Genomic DNA, 19,469 nt, shown 5'->3' on the forward strand with positions numbered 1-19,469 from the left:
TAAGTGATATTTTTTGGTTAAAACAAAAAGTATTTTGTTAAAAGGTTAAAGGTAGGGTAAGTGATTTGCAATTATTCAAATAATTGCGAAATGGGTCTATGTTCTGATAGTTACTATAGAGTGTCCTGTCCATATAAAAAGTCTCCATGTCTCTCCAGCTCTTTATAAAACAGAAAATGTATTTTGTAGTTTTTCTTTTTTTTTTTGTAGTTTCATTTCCAATTTTATCCAACCAGGACAGAGAACTCAATCAGGATATAGATTAAACAAGTGAAATTGGAAGTGATGACACTAAGAAATGAGCAGACAAAATTTTAACTGGAACACTATACAAATTAAGCTTAAAAATGGGTACTTTCTCCTGATTGGCTGAGATTTTGACACCTACCGAAAAATGTATTTTCTGTTTATTAAAGAGCTGGAGAGACAGGGAGACATCTGTTACTGAACAAACACTCTATAGCAATGATTACTATCAGAATATAGTATTTTAACCTTTTAACAAAATACTTTTTGTTTTAACCAAAAAATATCACTTACCCTACCTTTAAAGCACTATATTCTGATAATAATCATTGCTATAGAGTGTTTGTTCAGTAACAGATGTCTCCCCGTCTCTCCAGCTCTTTAATAAACAGAAAATACATTTTCCGGTAGGTGTCAAAATCTCAGCCAATCAGGAGAAAGTACCCATTTTTAAGCTTAATTTTTATAGTGTTCCAGTTCCAAATTTGCCTGCTCATTTCTTAGTGTCATCACTTCCAATTGAACTTGTTTAATCTATATCCTGATTGAGTTCTCTATCCTGATTGGATAAAATTGGAAATGAAACTGAAACTGAAACGAAAATGAATTTTCTGTTTTATAAAGAGCTGGAGAGACAAGGAGACTCCTTTTACTGAACAAACACTCTATAGCAATGAGTACTATCAGAATATAGATACACTTATTTTAACCAAAGAAAATCACTTACCCTACCTTTAAGCTCACAATGTAAAAAATCAGCACTTGCGCAGGAAACAAAGAACACAGATATGGCAGTCAATCCTACCTGGCCACTTCTGTTTTTTGCTATGTTTTCAGGGGGCCTTGTGGGGTGTCATGGTATTGGCGATAGAGCAACTAGCTTTAACTTTTTGCAACAAAACTGTGGCATTATGGCACTAACATCTAAAATAACACAATACAATAACAACAGGCATACAAGGATATCATGCCATTACAGCTGTTTGTATCTGTGTGTATACTCCGTGGCTAATCTTGCAAACTATTAGGCCAATCTGTGTCATAGTTATTGTGCATACTGCTGGCGGCCCAAGGAACTCAGTTAACGCCAACATACAGTATATTTATGAACATGACAACATCCAGTAAAGGTTATAGGCTGTTTGTCACACGTCTCATGTGAACGCACAAGCGCAAAACAGATGTTCAGCCCCTCGTCAGGCTGCTGGAGTTACCAAAAACGTGGCGATCCTTTTATAAACAATTAAAAGACCAGTGTTGATACAAATATGTTTATGTCAATTTATTGCCATGTTCACGAAAGATCCAAAGCGGGTGTGGCCCAGCAACCACAGGACACGTTACAGTTCACATCATAAATGAGTAAAAGTTTAAAAAGACCACTTCATTTGTCCACTTTATTACTGATTGCTACATGTAGTTACACATGAATTGGTGACGTACCAAAGTCTGTGACTGACTGACTGTAGTGTCTGAGTGTGTTATTTAATCAGTATATATTATTTTGTAAATGTCATGAACTGGCTCACATCATGACAAAAAGGGAGACGACACACAGGATTAAACTTAACGTTCTTTTATTTATAGCTAAAAAAGACAAAGGTGCATAAAGTATGAGATGTGAATAGTCAGTGATATCAGTAGTGTATGGATGTATGAGCATGTATTGTACGTGCGGGTGCAAAAGCAACTGAAACCAAACCAAACAAATCCAAGCACTGTTGCCTGTGTGGGAGAGAGAGAGAGAATGACCTCAGCCAGCCTGCTTTTATACCCAAGGGAATGATTGGGACCAGGTGTGTCTCATTCCCAGGACACACCCCAGCAGGCTGGCCCTCTCCTCCTACACAGGGATAGAGAATAATATTAGAATCACAGCAACACTACACACATATAGGATGGGTCATCACACCCCCCCCCCCATAAGACAGGAGACCAACCAGGTACTCCGTAACATTTAATTCAACTTTACAGTTCTCATCAATCATACTAATACCTGACCCATCCATCCAACCACCCACTCACCCCCTCAGTCACCTGTAGGAACAGTATTAAGAGTGATAAGTGACAGTGTAATTAGATGGATACTGGCACAAAAATATAGGTTAACTGTATTTGGCAGTTTTACATTTTCAACAGCACAGCCTTATCTGACCAAATAACTTTACTTTAGACTTCAGAATATCAGTAAAAGGTACCACAACAGCATAACCTACTTGGTCTACGGCAATCTTCCATGCGTGGTAAAGGGAACGACTCAGGGTTTGTACCACTGTTGACTTTTCTTAAGTCTGTGTAAGGTCGAAAAGTGGGCTTTTTAACCAAAAGACACACAGAGTCCCAACTGCAATTTGAAAGTTCTGCCAAATTGTTATCTAGCATGTACCTAACCTCCTTATCCAGTTGGGCTCGTGTTTCATCTCCAATATCAATATCGTGCTCTATCAGATGTGTCTGTGATGGTGTGTCTGAAAATAGCAAAGGACAGCTATTAACCATAGAAACCAACTCCTTCCTTTTTGTCTCATCCAAATGTCCAAGTACTTTGGGTAAAGCTTTTAGTGCCTCAGAGCTGTTTACCCGTACTTGTAACACATTCTCATCTGCCGGCCAATCTCCCCCTCCATTAACCTCCCCCGCCGAAGAACCGCCCACCGTGCCTGTGCACAATGAAGGCTCAACGTAAGGGACGTCACTGGAGCTTTGGGACGCCGACACACGAGAACCGTATGGTTTCACCAGATTCACATGACACAGCCTAGACTTTCCTTTAGGCCACACTTTATCCCCTGCCAAATCATTACCAAGGATTATGTCAACCCCTTCTACTGGTAACTCAGGACGCACTCCTACCACCACCTCCCCACTAACCAACCCACAGACCATGGTCATTCTATAGAGGGGTACGGGAATGATCTGCATACCCATACCTAGCATTAAAATGCAATCACCCGTCTCTGAAACTGAGGACAATGGAATTACACCTTGACGGATAAAAGTATGTAATGCACCTGTATCTCTCAAGATGTTAACTCTAACTGCCTTTTTACCAGGCAGTGCTACATAACCCTCTGAAAGAAATGCTGAATACTCAGCCTTAGAGTCACACCCAATGGAACACCTGATGTCCGAAACACCTTCCGTTTTAACAATTAGCTGCGGTGAGGGAATTTGTGCAGCCAAAGCGGCCGGTTTGATTGGTGCACCACTTAACATCTCTCTAGCTTTGAGAGCAAAACACTCCTTTTTCCAATGCCCACTTTGATGGCAAAAATGACAAACATTAGGGTCATCCTGTTTCCCTGAACTATGTTCAACTTTGGAAAAACTTGAATCCCCCTGCCCCCCAAACCGTTTTTTCCGTACACACTGAACCACCGGTCTGATGCGTGTAGTCACCACCAACTACCTTTTTGTGTGTTAAACAGTATTCATCAGCCAAGATGGCTGCTTCTTGGGGTGTTTTAACTTTTCTCTCAGTTATATAGGTAGCAATATTAGCGGGTACACAGTTTTTTAATTGTTCCAGCGTTAGCAAATCACAAAGCTCTTTGAAAGTTTTAACCTCTGACGCTACACACCATCGGTTAAACTGGACCAACATCTCTCTCACAAATTCAGCATACGTTTGATCTTCATTTCTCCTCCAATTCCTAAAACGTTGTCGATAAGCTTCTGGTACCAATTCAAATGCCCGCAACACTGTACTTTTAACCACTTCATATTTTTGACTTTCTGTTACTGTTAAAGAAGCATAGGCCTCCTGGGCCTTACCTGTGAGAACACATTGGAGTAGTAGAGTGCGTTCACTATCAGACCAGCCCCTGGCGTCTGCCACACGCTCAAACAGGGAAAAGAACAAATCCGGATCAGTCTCTGCAAACTTGGGAAGTAATTTCAAGTTAGACCCAACATTAAATTGCTTCGTTTCATGAACACTCAATTTGAATTTCTCCTGCTCCAATTCCAACTTTAGCAATTCAGTCTTTTGTTTCATCCTTTCAATTTCTTTCTCATGTTCAAGTTTAATTTCAAGCAATTCCTTTTGCTGTTCAAAGCTTAACTGCATAGAAGAAAATGAAAATGTTTTACCAACTTCTACCTCATCGTCCGATAGGACCTCCTCCTCTGGTAACACGGCCTGTGACACCAAGCTGTCCATCAGAAATATCTTGACCCTATACTTTAACCACCTTTTGTCACGGATCTCAATTTTGTAGTGTTCTGCTATTTTTAACAGTTGCTCTTTTGTGCATTTATCCAGTACATCCCCAGAGGGAGCCTGAATAAACTCCTCGACCAAACTAATTTTTTCCTTAAAAAAAAACTAAACATGCAAAGGTTTCAACCAAAAAGTGGAAAAATACCCCGGAGCCCAACTCCCCTATCTAACCTGCCTACCACAAACTGACTCACTCGCTCAACCCTAGTCTTCAGTGGCCCTCCCGAGTCCCCCATTCCGACAAGGCATCTCAGTGGTACCACCCCATCCCATCTTTTGTGGAACACAGTCTAAACCTAAAAAAAAAACAGTGATTCCCATATGGAGAACCACTGTTGAAATCTACCGGGAGTTGGGACCCCAAAGACTAAACCACTCACAAAATCCCAAAACCTGCACGTAATAAAAAAATTAAAAAAAAGTTCCTACTGCTGTCTCCCCCCAACCAAAATACAAAAACTATGTGTGTCTCCCAAAACAATGTTCCCTTCCCCTCCCCACAACAGGCCAGGCACGGCCTCCCAGCCCACCTCCCGCGCCCCTCGCCTCCACACGCCGGCCCCTGCGCCCGTCCGGCGGAGTCGTGGTGGTCGGGCCATTCGCCCCCCTCTTCGTCTACGATGACTTCCTTTTTCTGTTATGGTGAATTCTGGGGGGGCCTGTGTAGTGACTGTCTTGGGGCATAATTCACCACGGGCTCTTTAAGAGAGTGGGGGGGTCTGATTAGAGACAATACTGAACAGGTGTGAGTTGTTGTGTTGTCAGTATGAGTGAGTGTGTGAAATAAATGGGACACGTTGTTCTGCGTGCCCAAAGAGAGAAGTTGCAGTACGTTCCTTCTTGCAATTCCTACAATAACATCATTCTCCAACAGACAGCTGATAACAGCGTTGGATAGTGAGGAAGTGAAAGTATAAGTAGGCTATAGTTTGTTTGTCACGCTATTCCTTGCACACTGCTCATTCTGATGCAACACCGCAGATAACAGGGTAGTACATTGTTGCCATCACACAGAAACCTCATATCTCCATATTTCAATTTTTATGTATTTTCATAAATGAATGCCCAACTTCATACAAGAGTGTCGCACAAAAGTACTGAAATAGCAGATCTATAAGCTTGTGACCTGTTGTAATCATGTTAAAAGGTTTCAAAGAAAATAATTAAAAATGAACAGTTCTGGTCATACAAGGTTTCCACCCAACAGCAACGATAATAAGGGTCCCACACAGGTCAACGTGTGGAGAGCAAGGTTTAAGGTTTTTATTGTTGGTCCATGCCTCCATTCACTTCACGTGTGAGAGTTTTGGGAGGTTCTACCAGCAATTTCATGAGCAGCAACCCTGTGTCTTTTTTGGTAGATTGTATATAATAATCAGCTAATATTCATCTAGTCATTCAGTGTGGAAGGTCTGTGGACAGACCGTAGGGCTGTATCCATGCTCACATTCACTGTTGATAGACTGTACACATAATGTATTGTCATATATATTGTTCATAGTCTGTGCAAACCACAACACACACACACGCACGCACGCACGCACGCACGCACGCACGCACGCACGCGCACGCGCGCGCGCACACACACACACACACACACACACACACACACACACACACACACACACACACACACAGCTAGAGCTGCCACTCTTTAAAAAAAAGTGTGTGTGTGTGTGTGTGTGTGTGTGTGTGTGTGTGTGTGTGTGTGTGTGTGTGTGTGTGTGTGTGTGTGTAACATCCGTATTCTTATTTATTATTGTTTAAATTAAATGGACAGGATTATATCTTCACAATCTATAGTAACAGTTGCACAGATGACCAAAGTGGTTCTGTGACTGTATTATAGAAGTGGAGTATGTATCAACTGTCTGATATCAGGTGTAATTTATCTATTAGTGTAATAATTTACTGATAAAAGAACTTTGATCTTGACTTACACAGTAAAAGCGTGACCATCAGACTAACACAACATTAAATGCCCTTCATACCTTTGAACATTATCTGATCAGTTGTCGCCCTGATGATGACCCTAACCAGTCGAAACATGTTGGCATTTTTATAGAAACAAATTTGTTTTAACTTTACTTCCTCTCCTCCACATTTTTGGAGTGCTCGGATCTCCTCTTCCTTTTTTAAGTCTACATTCCCGCTGATCCTAGAAGCACCTTCAATAATATTTTAAGACATTTTCTCTCCTGTGAGCACCCGGTTGGCCTCTGTGTTGTTTCTCTGATTATCTGATCATATTTGATATTTTGGGAAAATCAAGCACTGCCAAGTTGCTGCACAAATAATACACTCCTAAGTGTTTCCCAATAATAACACAATAACACAATACAAAAACATTTCTGAACAGGCATACGAAGATGTCATGCCATTATAGTTATGGGTGTTCGTTTCTGTGTGTGTCTCTCCATGGCTAATCTCGCAAACTATTAGGCCGATCCGTGTCATAGTTATTGTGCATACTGCCGGCTGGCCAAGGAACTCAGTTAACACCAACATACAGTATATTTATGAACATGATAACATCCAATAAAGGTTATAGGCCGTGTGTCACACGTCACACGTGAACGCACAAGCGCAAATGTTCAGCCCTTCGTCCGGCTGCTGGAGTTTCCAAAAATGTGGCGATCCTTTTATAAACAATTAAAAACCTGCGTTGCGCTTAGGAAAAGAGGTCTTGGGGAGAGCTTTGATGTGTATGAAGACAGAGACCAGTGTTGATACAAATATGTGTGTGTCAATTTATTTATGTATTGCCATGCTCACGAAAGACCCAACGCGGATGAGGCCCAGCAACCACAGGACACGTTACAGTCAGGGACGTGCTGGGCCCCTAATTCAGCCTGGGAATCTCAGATAGAGAGACCCGTTGGCCGCGCACCGGATTTTTTAACTTAATTCCGTCCGTTTTTTTTTAAACGGCCGGCCTGGTTGGCCTGGAATGGAGAGGCCTTTCTGGAATTGTCCCAGATTTCCCAGTGGCCAGCACGTCCTTACAGTTCACATCATAACCTGAGTACAAGTTTAATGTGTCCACTTAATTTGTCCACTTTATTATTGATTGCTAGTTACACATGAACTGGTGACCTACCAAAGTCTGTGACTGTAGTGTCTGGAATGTATTATTTAATCACTATATATTATATATTATCACACGCACGATAGACCATGCGTTCACATCATATACACATTGTTGTTAAACCTTATATATTTATATTGTATAGCGAAATAAATGTGTATTCATTAATATTCACTTCACATGTATTGATAGACTGTACTACATATTATCCACAAATTCAGAGATCCAGTGCACATATCTATAGCCAGCAGCTTAGTATTTTACCTTTTTAATTTGTATCCTATTTATCTTGGTTTGGTTGTTGACTCTTTCTCTTACCTGGCTCTACCTCTCCCATGTTTCATTCTCACTGCTGTTGCTGACACCTGAATGCCCCTCCCTGGGTCAATAATGTATTTTTCTCATAGTGAAACTGGATAACGCTTGTCCGTACAAAGTCCACTTTTATAGAAACATCTATTAACCACTTGAACCCTCCGACCTGTACTTGGACTATCCCTCTTTTTTCCCTCTAAAAATAGCTTGAGCTTGTAGTTTGTTGGCATAATGCCCCCCCTCCCTCCTATGGATGCTGGGGTTCATGTGGCTAATTACACGTGGTATAAAGTTTAAGTAGGCTACCTCTCATAGTGAAACTAGATAACGATCGTTTCACCCGACAAAGTCCACTATTGTAGAAACATCTATTAATTTACAAATGTGTAAGTGCTTCTCATAGTGAAACTAGATAACGAGTGTTCTCCCATTTAAAAGGCAGACAGATGCTGTTGGATCCGCACAACTCTGTCTCTGCTAGCATTGCCAGTTTGGGTTCAGCTTCCTGCTTTAAGAAGATCATCAACTGCAAACAGAAATGGGTGAGATTTATATGATTTATTTTCATTTGAATATTGGTGCTGTCGGGCAGAAAATTCATAACTCCATATTTCAACTTTAAAATTGTTTTTATTTATTCTTTTATTAATAATCCTACTAAACTGTCACACAAAAGTAGCAAGAATAGCCGTTCTACAAGCCTACAACATGGCACGATTTGACACGTTGTGAGCTTGTATATCAGACTTAATGAATATTTTTTTGTGAGAATTTAAGTGGTTAATTGTGTCTGGTTTTATAAATATTTAATGAAACCAATGAAAAGTATCAACAAGAGCTTATGACTAAATAATAACTACATTTGTTCCATTGGAACAAAGGTTATTTTTTCCATTTTCTGAAAAGTAAACATTTTGGACATCAAGGTTTCTGCCCTGACAGCCATGATATGTGTTATCAATGGATGGCAACAAAACTGAAAAAAATAAAATAAATCACATGATATCTACGATGCGGAAACAATAATTACATAAATAAATAAACAAACAAACTAGTAGTGTCCTGTGAGTTTTAAAGACCTCCAAGGCACTTCTAAAACAAACAAAATAAAGAAACAATGGGTGGTTGGGTGGCACAGTGGTAAATTACCTGCACCACAGAGTCTGGGAATCCACAGCAGTGGATGTTATGTTTTTGTTGAGCGTATGCGAACACAACTGGCCTGTGTTTTGGGGAGGGAAGCCAGGCGGGGAGGGTGATATTTGTCACTGACTGCGCGTCAGTGGTGGAAAAAGTACTCACATTTTTTACTTAAAGGGATACTTCACTTTCACATAAAATAAACATTTAAAAAATATATTAAAAATAAATGAAAAAAGTAATGGAAAATTCATGGCCCCCTCACGCATTAGAGTGTCCTACTAATGTGTGAGGGGGCCTTTATTTTGCCATAACTTCTTTCATTTTTAATATATTTTTTTTTTTAATGTTTATTTTATGTGAAAGTGAAGTATCCCTTTAAGTAAAAGTATCAATACTGTAATGTAGAAATACTCTGTTAGTAAAAGTCTGTGTAATCAGAATGTACTTACGTAAAAGTACAAAAGTATTGGCATCAAAATATACTTAAAGAACCAAAAGTGAAAGTACTCATTATGCAGAATATTCCCGTTTCACAAGTTATCATCTCTCTAAAATGTATTCAAATCTTTTGAAAATAGCATCTGCTCTTTTCAAATAGCCAAAGTTGAAATAGGGCTGAAGTGGTTAATGTATGTTTTGTAATCAAAATCTTCAAAGTAACTAGTAACCCAGGGTTACGTATGTAACGCCGGTTTTATTAGTAACATAAGTAAGGTACTTACTATGGGATATCATCGCCCTCTGGCGATTGCACAGAGCAATTACAGGACTCCCGAACTCCGATTGTTATTGGATAGGGTCGTGTGACGCAAGATACCGGCGACCGGTTGTGGTATAAATACCACTGCGTCACAAGGACTCGCCCTCTGAAACCTTCCACTCTGCACGCCACACTAACCACAGAGGGGGTTAAAAACGTAAGTACCTTACTTACGTTACTAATAAAACCGGGGTTACATACGTAACCCTGGGTTTTTATATCGTAAGCTTCAGTAAGGTACTTACTATGGGACACATACTCGTCCCCCGGGGGAGCCCAAGTTTAACCAACCATACCCAAATGCTTGCCCAAGGCCGCAGGTCCTTCCCCCGGCAAGACCATGGCCCCCAGGCAACCCAGACCCTTCGGGTCAGGATGCAAAAGGATTTATGGCAAGACCTTGACAGACATAAGTCCTGTCCCTAGTCACCAGCCCGGACAGACCCTGGCCTGACCGGCCCGTGACAGAGAAACCAAGGCCTCCTCCTCCCAGACCATGCCTAGCTGGTCTAGAGAGGGCTTGGAAGGCCAGCCAGGCAGGGAGAAAGAACATGCCCCCAGGCATGCCTCGCATTCCCTGACCTGAACCGGCTGCTGCTTACAAGTAGGAAGAACCCACATGCCTTCAGGCATGACTGCGTTCACCTAACTTGAGTCAGCCACTACACCCAAGATCGTGCGCGCCATCTCAGATGCCGCCACATCCAAGCTGTAGAAAGATGCAAAGGTCAAAGGAGACGACCAGTTAGCCGCAGAGCATATCTCCTGCATCGACACCCCTCTGTAGAGGGCCCAAGATGCAGCTAAACCCCGAGTAGAGTGGGCCCTCAGTCCCAGCGGGACAGCGGCACCACTACTCACATATGCCAACCGAATCGCCTCCACGATCCATCTGGACAGAGTCGGTCTAGCCACCGCCTTCCTCTGACCCCGGCCAAAGGAGACGAAAAGCTGAGACGACTCACAGCCGACCGCCGTCCTCTGACAGTAGAGCCTCAAGGCTCTTACTGGACAGAGACAGTGCAACCGTCTATCCTCTGCCGAAGTGAACGGCGGAGGATGGAAAGCCCCCAGTTCCACTGGGGCCCTGGCAACCGCGCCGGTCTTAGACACAAACGCTAAGTTGGGTTTCAACAAAACCCTCTTGCCTTCGTCTGAAAACCACATGCAGTCCTCGCCCACAGAGAGCGCTTGCATGTCACCGACGCGTTTCGCCGTACAAAGGGCCACAAGGAGCACCGTTTTGAAACTCACAATCTTCAGATCCAAAGTTTCAAGAGGCTCAAAGGGGGGCCGACACAGTGCGCCCAGCACCACAGTCAGGTCCCACTTAGGGAACAAAGGCCTGTTCACTGGCCTAGCACGATTGGCGCCGGTCATTAACCGTCACACCAGCAAGTGCATGCCCACCGACTGGCCATCGAACCCATCGTGGCAAGCGGAGATGGCTGCCAGGTACACCTTGATGGTGGAGAAAGCCAAATCATGGTCCAACCTGTCCTGTAGGTAGACCAGAATGCTTCTCACAGGGGCCTGAAAAGCCACCACCGGAGGTGATTGCTCCTGGCACCAGGTCTCAAACATATGCCACCTAACGTCGTACTGAAGTCTGGTAGAATCTGCCCTAGCCCCCTGTATAGTGGCTACCACTGCAGGGGGCAGGCCTTGCGAGTTCAGATTTTACCTCTCACGGGGTAAACCCACAGATACAGGGTCCGGGGGTTCTCGTGGAAAACCTTGTTCCCGCCTTGTCTCAGAAGGTCTCTGAACAGGGGGAGAGGCCACGGCTCGTCGTAGAGGAGGGGAGAGATCTCCGTCCTCCACGTGCCCCATGCTGGCGCTACCAGCAGAACCATCCCACCCCGGGTCCTGATCCTCTCCACTCTCGGACGGATCAGATCCAGGGGCGGAAAGGCAAAATGTAGACCGCTCGGCCACTCGTGCGCTCTACTCCCAAGGATTGGTCCTTGGCCCTGATCGGCCCCATGGAGTGCGGTATCCTCAGAGACCGCATCCATCTCTGGAAAGGTCTCATATAGAATCTGCCCAGCTGGATCAGATGTATGGCCGAGGCCATGAGACCTGCGGCTTGCATGCATGTTCTGTACGTGACCTTGCGCCCCAGGCGCATAGAGCGCACACATGCCAAGAAGCTCGCTATCCTGTCCTGGGACAGGCGCGCCACCATCGTGGTGGAATCCAAGGATATCCCCACGAAGGTGGCTTGTTGGGATGGAATCAAAACGCTCTTCTGAGCGTTGATTGTGAACCCCAGGGACTGCAGGTGCGCAATGGCCACTTCCGTGTGCCGCGCTACCTCTTCCCTCGATTCCGCTGCCAGCAGCCAATCGTCTATATACGTCGCCAGACGCTGAACCTGCTGTCGCAGCGGAGCTATCGCCGCACCTGTGCATTTCACGAACACCCGGGGGCTCAGTGACATGCCAAAAGGGAGCACCGTGTACTCGTACACTTCGTAGCCGAAGCGCATTAACTTGCGGTGCGGCGGGTAGATTGGGACGTGAAAGTAGGCATCCTTGAGGTCTATACTCGTCCACCATCCACCAATCTCCTTGACGTATCGTTTGCAACAACGTCGCCGTTGTGAGCATTCGAAAGTTGAAGACGTTCAGAAATCTGTTCAAACCCTTGAGGTTCAGAATAGGTCTTACGCCCCCCCCTTTCTTTTTCACCAGGAAGTACTCCGAATAAAAAGCCAGTCGGTTCTGATCCGGAGATAATTCCCTGATTGCACCCTTGCTCAGGAGAGTCAAAACCTCTTCCCTCAGCGTTCTGGCCGCTTGGCCTGACGCTCGGGAGAACACCACTTTGGTCGTTAGTGGAGGTATGCTCGAGAATTGCAACCTGTATCCTTTTAGCACGGTACGTAGCACCCAAGGATTCTGTGCGCAAGCTTTCCATTTGGAAAAACATTGAGCGAGAGGGTTCAAGGGGAAGGTGGGGGCTGCTGACGTCATCTGCCCCGTCGGGTTCTGACCGTTCGACAGTGGGGAAAGCCTGTGACGTAGACGGGGAATCCCACACACCGTCGACATCCGCCCTGTAGCATTGCTCGTTAGTGCTAGCTGGGCTAATATCGGTCTCCGTCACAGAGCGAGTGTCCGTTCCCATGGGAACGCGAGACGCTGTCGCTCTGCGTGACGTAACATCGGAACCATGTCGCGGTGTTGTACCTACCCGGATCGAAACTCCCCTCGGGGAGTGCTGATGGAGTAACACCGGGGCTCGCTGATGTGAGTTCCGTCGCACCTCGTCCGCCATGTTGGTGAGGTCGAGGGGGACGGACCTTTCGTGTGGTGTTTTTACCCGGAGCGAAACTATTGTTCCCCCTGGGGAGCTTCGCTGGTGTAACACCGGGGTTTTCTGAGACGTAAACTTCCGCCTCTCCTCCGCCATTTTGGGGCGACTGAGAGAGGTGGCCATTTTGTGCTTCTTCCGAGCCCCAGAGGCGTTTTGCCGCCATCTGCCGGCCGGAAGAAGGTACTGCTGTGGCGCAGATGTAATTAAAGTTTTGCCTACAGAGAACCCCCTTTTTACACAAAGCATTTGAGACATTTGATTAATTAACAAAGGTTTTTCTACCTGCGTTTGATTCATCATGTTTACAGCATGCACAGGATCTGTCCCTACAGTGTTTGGGATGTCGCCCTGACTGGTTAGGGGACATAGCGAACACTGAGGGCTCATGAAAGTTTGCAGAGGACAGTGTTTCCCACCGGGAAACATGCTGCTTCGATTTTTCATGGCATGGGAAAAAAATGGGCATTTGTGATTTTGGCAATAGATTTATTCCACACACAGGAAGCACATTTTGTACACTCATCACTTGTGATAAAAGACACACATGACTTTGAACCGTATTCATTGTCTCTAGCGTCTTTCTTAGTCTCTTTGCACCGGTGGATTGGTCCTCGTCCGTTCGGGCAAGGAAAGCGCCAGTTCTTTTTCCCAAGTGGGAAGCTGACCCCTTATGATGCCGGCCAAGTGGCCGTGACGGGGTGATCAGCTGGGGGCCCAATAAAACCGGGCGATGAGTGTCACTTCGTCTGCCTCCCCCTGCGACCAGGCCCGCTGTCCTTGCGTTGGGGCCTGGGCGAGGGTGGAGGAGGTGGAGCGCGTTTCTCATCCTTGCGCCTGACATCCTGAGCACCGAAGGAGCCTTGAGGGCGCTCCCAGGAGCTGGCTCTGGTGCTGGATGCCCTGGACGCGCCACGCTTGCATCCAGAGGCGCGCTTGCCACCCGCCGCTCCCTGCTGTTGCGGCCTAGCCACAGTGGGAGTGGTGGGTGTTGAGAGGAGGCCTGTGGCTGTCTCCTCGAGCTGCTTCTCCGCTGCCTTGGTCCTGGTGATCAGGTCGGCTGCGGTGTCAAACAGGTTGCCGGCTTTGAGTGGAAGGCCTCTGAGACCCGTAGTCAGTATGGACTTGCATCCAGCGGCGAGGTCGAGCCACTGGAGTCTCTCCAGGTCCGCCGTGAGAGCCATGGCTCGGCCCGTCCACATCAGCGCGTTGCAGGAGCAGAGAATCGCGAGCTGGACCAGCCTCGCGAGCTCCACTGCGTCATCGACCGAGGCGGAGTGCACATCCGCCGCTGTGTCTGTGTCCAGCAGGGGCCGGGCTATCTGCTCTTTAAGCTTCGCCGCGGCCGAGCCCTGGAGCAGCGACCCCACGTTTAAGGCCTTGACAGCCGTTGCAGAGGCCTTGTAGAGAGCAGCGTGTGTGGCGGTGTTGGACCTTTTCCCGTGGTCGACGAAGACGGGGCCACTCCCTTGGCTCAGTCTCACCGACCCGGCTTTGGGCCTCTCGATGGCAGTGGCGAGGTCTCTGTCCATCGGCGGGAGGCCCGCGACCCCCATCTCGGCCCCAGTCAGGATGTCGGAGACAAACCCCAGTTTGTCCGGCTCTTTCCTGACCGCCCAGGAGAACTGCATCGCGTCCCTGACGCCGCAGGCTTCTGGAAGCAATTTGGACTCGATTGCTCGAGGTGGGAGGGGTGTCAGACCTTGGAACCCCGGTATGGGGACCCCGACGGACGTCCTCGCTGGCTCCATGGGTTGCGCCAGGCCGCATCTGGCGATAGCCCTTTTGAGCACGACGGAGACGGCCTCCTCGGATATCCTCGCCTGGCTAGGAATCTCCGGGGTTACCGCCGTCTCTTGTGAAGCCACAGGAGGAACCGGGCTGGTCATCGTTACCTCCTGTGACTGTTGGTAGGATGTGAGGCCTACATCCTCCTCCCCGTCCACCACCACGATGAGGGCGTCCTCGTCCTTGCCGTCGAAGTCACTGCAGTCCGGAGTGGCAGTGTCTCCCCAGGCGGTGATGGAGGTGGTGGGGGAGAAGACGAGGTTGTCGCTGTCTTGGGACGGCCCGGTGGCCTCAACAGCGGCGTCTGGGTCCGGAGATGAGGATGCGGTCCTTAAGGCCTCCTCACTCCGGACCTTGCTGATGGCTCCACTGGAACGTGGGGCTGAGTAGGTAGGAGGGCCCATGGCCCCCAGGCTAGTACTAGCCGCCGGCGCCCTTGGTGCTTTGGCGGGCGGCGCCTCGGGGCTAGCACTACCGTTAGCTGAGCCAGCTAGTGAGGTGGCCCTGGCCAGGCGTCGTTCCAGCTGGGCCTCAGAGAAGCTCCCGCAGGGGCCGCATCCGTGTTCATCACCGTCTCGGTTACGGGCGAGCCAGGCATGGTTAGGCCCCAAGCAGGACAGGCAGAGACGGTGGTCATCGTCCGCAGCGACGAGGTAGTTGCACCCTCGCATGGCGCATGGACGAGGCGCCTCCATTCTTCCCTTCTCCGTCGAACACGAGGCAACAAACAAAAGGCTAGGTAGCGACCTAGCTTAGCTGCGCGCCTCGTGGCGTAAAAACTGAGAGGATAGGAAAGAAAGTAATAAAGTTGAAGGAACTCGGGAGAGTTATATATAAACTGAAACTATTTTACGAAAGCGCCCGTAGAGTAGCACGGTAATGCCCTCGCTTTGGGTTGTGTTTCTCCGTAGATTGCTAGTTCGGCTCCGTGCGCAGTCGCGTAAGCAGAGTGGAAGAAGAGGGCGAGTCCTTGTGACGCAGTGGTATTTATACCACAACCGGTCGCCGGTATTTTGCGTCACACGACCCTATCCACATAACAATCGGAGTTCAGGAGTCCTGTAATTGCTCTGTGCAATCGCCAGAGGGCGATGATATCCCATAGTAAGTACCTTACTGAAACTTACGATATAATAACTTCAGTTTTCAAACAATTATAGTGGAGTAAAAGTATAATGTTTGCCTCTGAGATGTAGTGGAGTAGAAGTAAAAGTACTGAAAACTGGAAATACTTCAGTAAAGTAAAAATACCTCAAGATTGTACATAATAATAATAATAATAATAATAATAATAATAACTAGAAAATGTGCTCCTCAGAGCACAGGTCTCCGCCAGGCGAGGTGGTAAAAGAAAGTACTGTTCCTGATTAATCCTGTCTTACCTATTTATATTACATATTGTGATGTCACGTGAAACTTGACCAATGTTAGCTTGGCTGAGACGGACACACACACACACATATTGTGATGTCACGTGAAGCTTGACCAATGTTAGCTTGGCTGAGACGGACACACACACGGAGGGTAAAACATACTCTCCACCATGCCTTCGGCCTGGCGGAGACAATAATAATAATAAATATAGCATGGAAACGGAATAGATTGAAGAGAGAGAGAGAGACATGGAAACATAATAGACTGAAGAGAGAGAGAGATGGAAGCAGAACGGATTGAATGGACATCTCAACCTATTGCCATTAACAGGAATTGAACCCTCAACCTTTGGATTAACAGGCTGCAACACTACCTATAGTGCTATAGCTTTGTACAGATTGAGGTTGTCTGTTGAAGATAAAAGTGAACCAGTGAAAGCAGCCGACCTACAAGCTCAGAAACACGTTGCTATCTGAAAAGTTGTGAGATTGTAGATCGGAGAGAGAGAGACATGGAAACGGAATAGATAAGGATAATTCCTTTAACAGGTCCGTTCATGAAAGTCCTTGCGGTCTTGTTTCCAATGAGGGCCTGTGAGCAATTAGGGGTTAAGAGTCTTGCTCAGGGACACATTTCATTTGCTGGCCTGGCCTGGAATCGTACCTGGGGCAACTAGGGCCTCTGGCTCCCTAGGCTGGCTCACTAACCACTCAGCTATGGCCGCCCCTCAAAAGAGAGAGAGAGAGAGAGAGAGAGAGAGAGAGAGAGAGAGAGAGAGAGAGAGAGAGAGAGAGAGAGAGAGAGAGAGAGAGAGAGAGAGAGAGAGAGAGAGAGAGAGAGAGAGAGAGAGAGAGAGAGAGAGAGAGAGAGAGAGAGAGAGAAACGGAATAGATTGAAGAGGGAGACATGGAAACGGAATAGATTGAAGAGAGAGACATGGAAACGGAAGAGATTGAAGAGAGAGAGAGACATGGAAACATAATAGATTGAAGAGAGAGAGAGAGATGGAAGCAGAATGGATTGATTGGACATCTCAACCTATTGCCATTAACAGGAATCGAACCCTCAACCTTAGGATTGACAGGCTGCAACACTACCTATAGTGCTATAGCTTTGTCCAGGCTAAGGTTGTCTGTTGAAGATAAAAGTGAACCAGTGAAAGCAGTCGATCTACAAGCTCAGAAACACGTTGCTATCTGAAAAGTTTTGAGATTGTAGATCGGCTATTTTCAGAATGAAGTATGTCATACATTGCAAAAACATACCTTCTCAGATAAGCATTTCATGTTATCTTTATCAATTGCATATGTATTGATTAATACAGTCTTGTTGTTTGCAATGCACTTTAAATGAAGTCTCCACCAAGTGAGGCTTGAACTGGCAACCTTGAGGTTTTAAGGCACACACTTAAGCGAGAAGCCATTGGAACAACAGACCTGACCTGGTGAATGAGAGAGAGAGAGAGAGAGAGAGAGAGAGAGAGAGAGAGAGAGAGAGAGAGAGAGAGAGAGAGAGAGAGAGAGAGAGAGAGAGAGAGAGAGAGAGAGAGAGAGCGCGCCATGGAAACGGAATAGATTGAAGAGAGAGAGAGACATGGAAACGGAATAGATTGAAGAGAGAGAGACACGGAAACATAATAGATTGAAGAGAGAGATGGAAGCAGAATGGATCGATTGGACATCTCAACCTATTGCCATTAACAGGAATCGAACCATCAACCTTCGAATTGACAGGCTGCAACACTACCTATAGTGCTATAGCTTTGTCCAGGCTGAGGTTGTCTGTTGAAGATAAAAGTGAACCAGTGAAAGCAGCCGATCTACAAGCTCAGAAAGAACGTTGCTATCTGAAAGGTTTTGAGATTGTAGATCGGCTATTTTCAGAATGAAGTATGTCATACATACTTCATACCCTCTCAAATAAGCATTTCAGGTTATCTTTATCAATTGCATATGTATTAATTGACACAATTACTGGTAGTGTCTGTTGATATTTATAAGTATTTCCGTCCATTATGAACCAAGCCTCTGTGTCCCGAACTACTCTAGATCACTGGTTCACAAACCATTTACCAATAAAGGCATTTTTGTGTCTCCTCGGAACGAAAACTAGTGAAAGTAGCCGATCTACAAGCTCACAAAACGTTGCTATCTGAAAAGTTGTGAGATTGTAGATCGGCTATTTTCACAATGAAGTTTGTCATACATTGCAAAAACATACTCTCTCCAAGAAGCATTTCATGTTACCTTTAACAGTTGCACATGCATTAATTGAGAGAGAGAGACATGGAAACATAATAGATTGAAGAGAGAGAGAGATGGAAGCAGAATGGATTGATTGGACATCTCAACCTATTGCCATTAACAGGAATCGAACCCTCAACCTTCGGATTGACAGGCTGCAACACTACCTATAGTGCTATAGCTTTGACCAGGCTGAGGTTGTCTGTTGAAGATAAAACTGAACCAGTGAAAGCAGCCGATCTACAAGCTCAGAAACACGTTGCTATCTGAAAAGTTTTGAGATTGTAGATCGGCTATTTTCAGAATGAAGTATGTCATACATTGCAAAAACATACCTTCTCAGATAAGCATTTAATGTTATCTTTATCAATTGCATATGTATTCATTAATACAGTCTTGTTGTTTGCAATGCACTTTAAATGAAGTCTCCACCAAGTGAGGCTTGAACCGGCAACCTTGATGTTATGAAACATTCACTTAAGCGGGAAGCCATTGGACCAACAGACCTGATCCAGTGAAAACGGAGGTCAGACAGATTATACCATTTCACGCAAATAACTGAAAAATCCTGGGTTTAAGTGTTTTTCAAACTGCTCAAAATTGCGGACAATCTAAGGGCGGAGAGAGAGACATGGAAACGGAATAGATTGAAGAGAGAGAGACATGGAAACAATAGATTGAAGAGAGAGAAAGATGGAAGCAGAATGGATTGATTGGACGTGTCAACCTATTGCCATTAACAGGAATCGAACCCTCAACCTTAGGATTGACAGGCTGCAACACTACCTATAGTGCTATAGCTTTGACCAGGCTGAGGTTGTCTGTTGAAGATAAAACTGAACCAGTGAAAGCAGCCGATCTACAAGCTCAGAAACACGTTGCTATCTGAAAAGTTTTGAGATTGTAGATCGGCTATTTTCAGAATGAAGTATGTCATACATTGCAAAAACAGACCTTCTCAGATAAGCATTT

The sequence above is a fragment of the Gymnoscopelus braueri genome, assembly GCF_963280865.1.
Source record: "Gymnoscopelus braueri genome assembly, chromosome: 9".
Lineage (NCBI taxonomy): Eukaryota > Metazoa > Chordata > Actinopteri > Myctophiformes > Myctophidae > Gymnoscopelus > Gymnoscopelus braueri.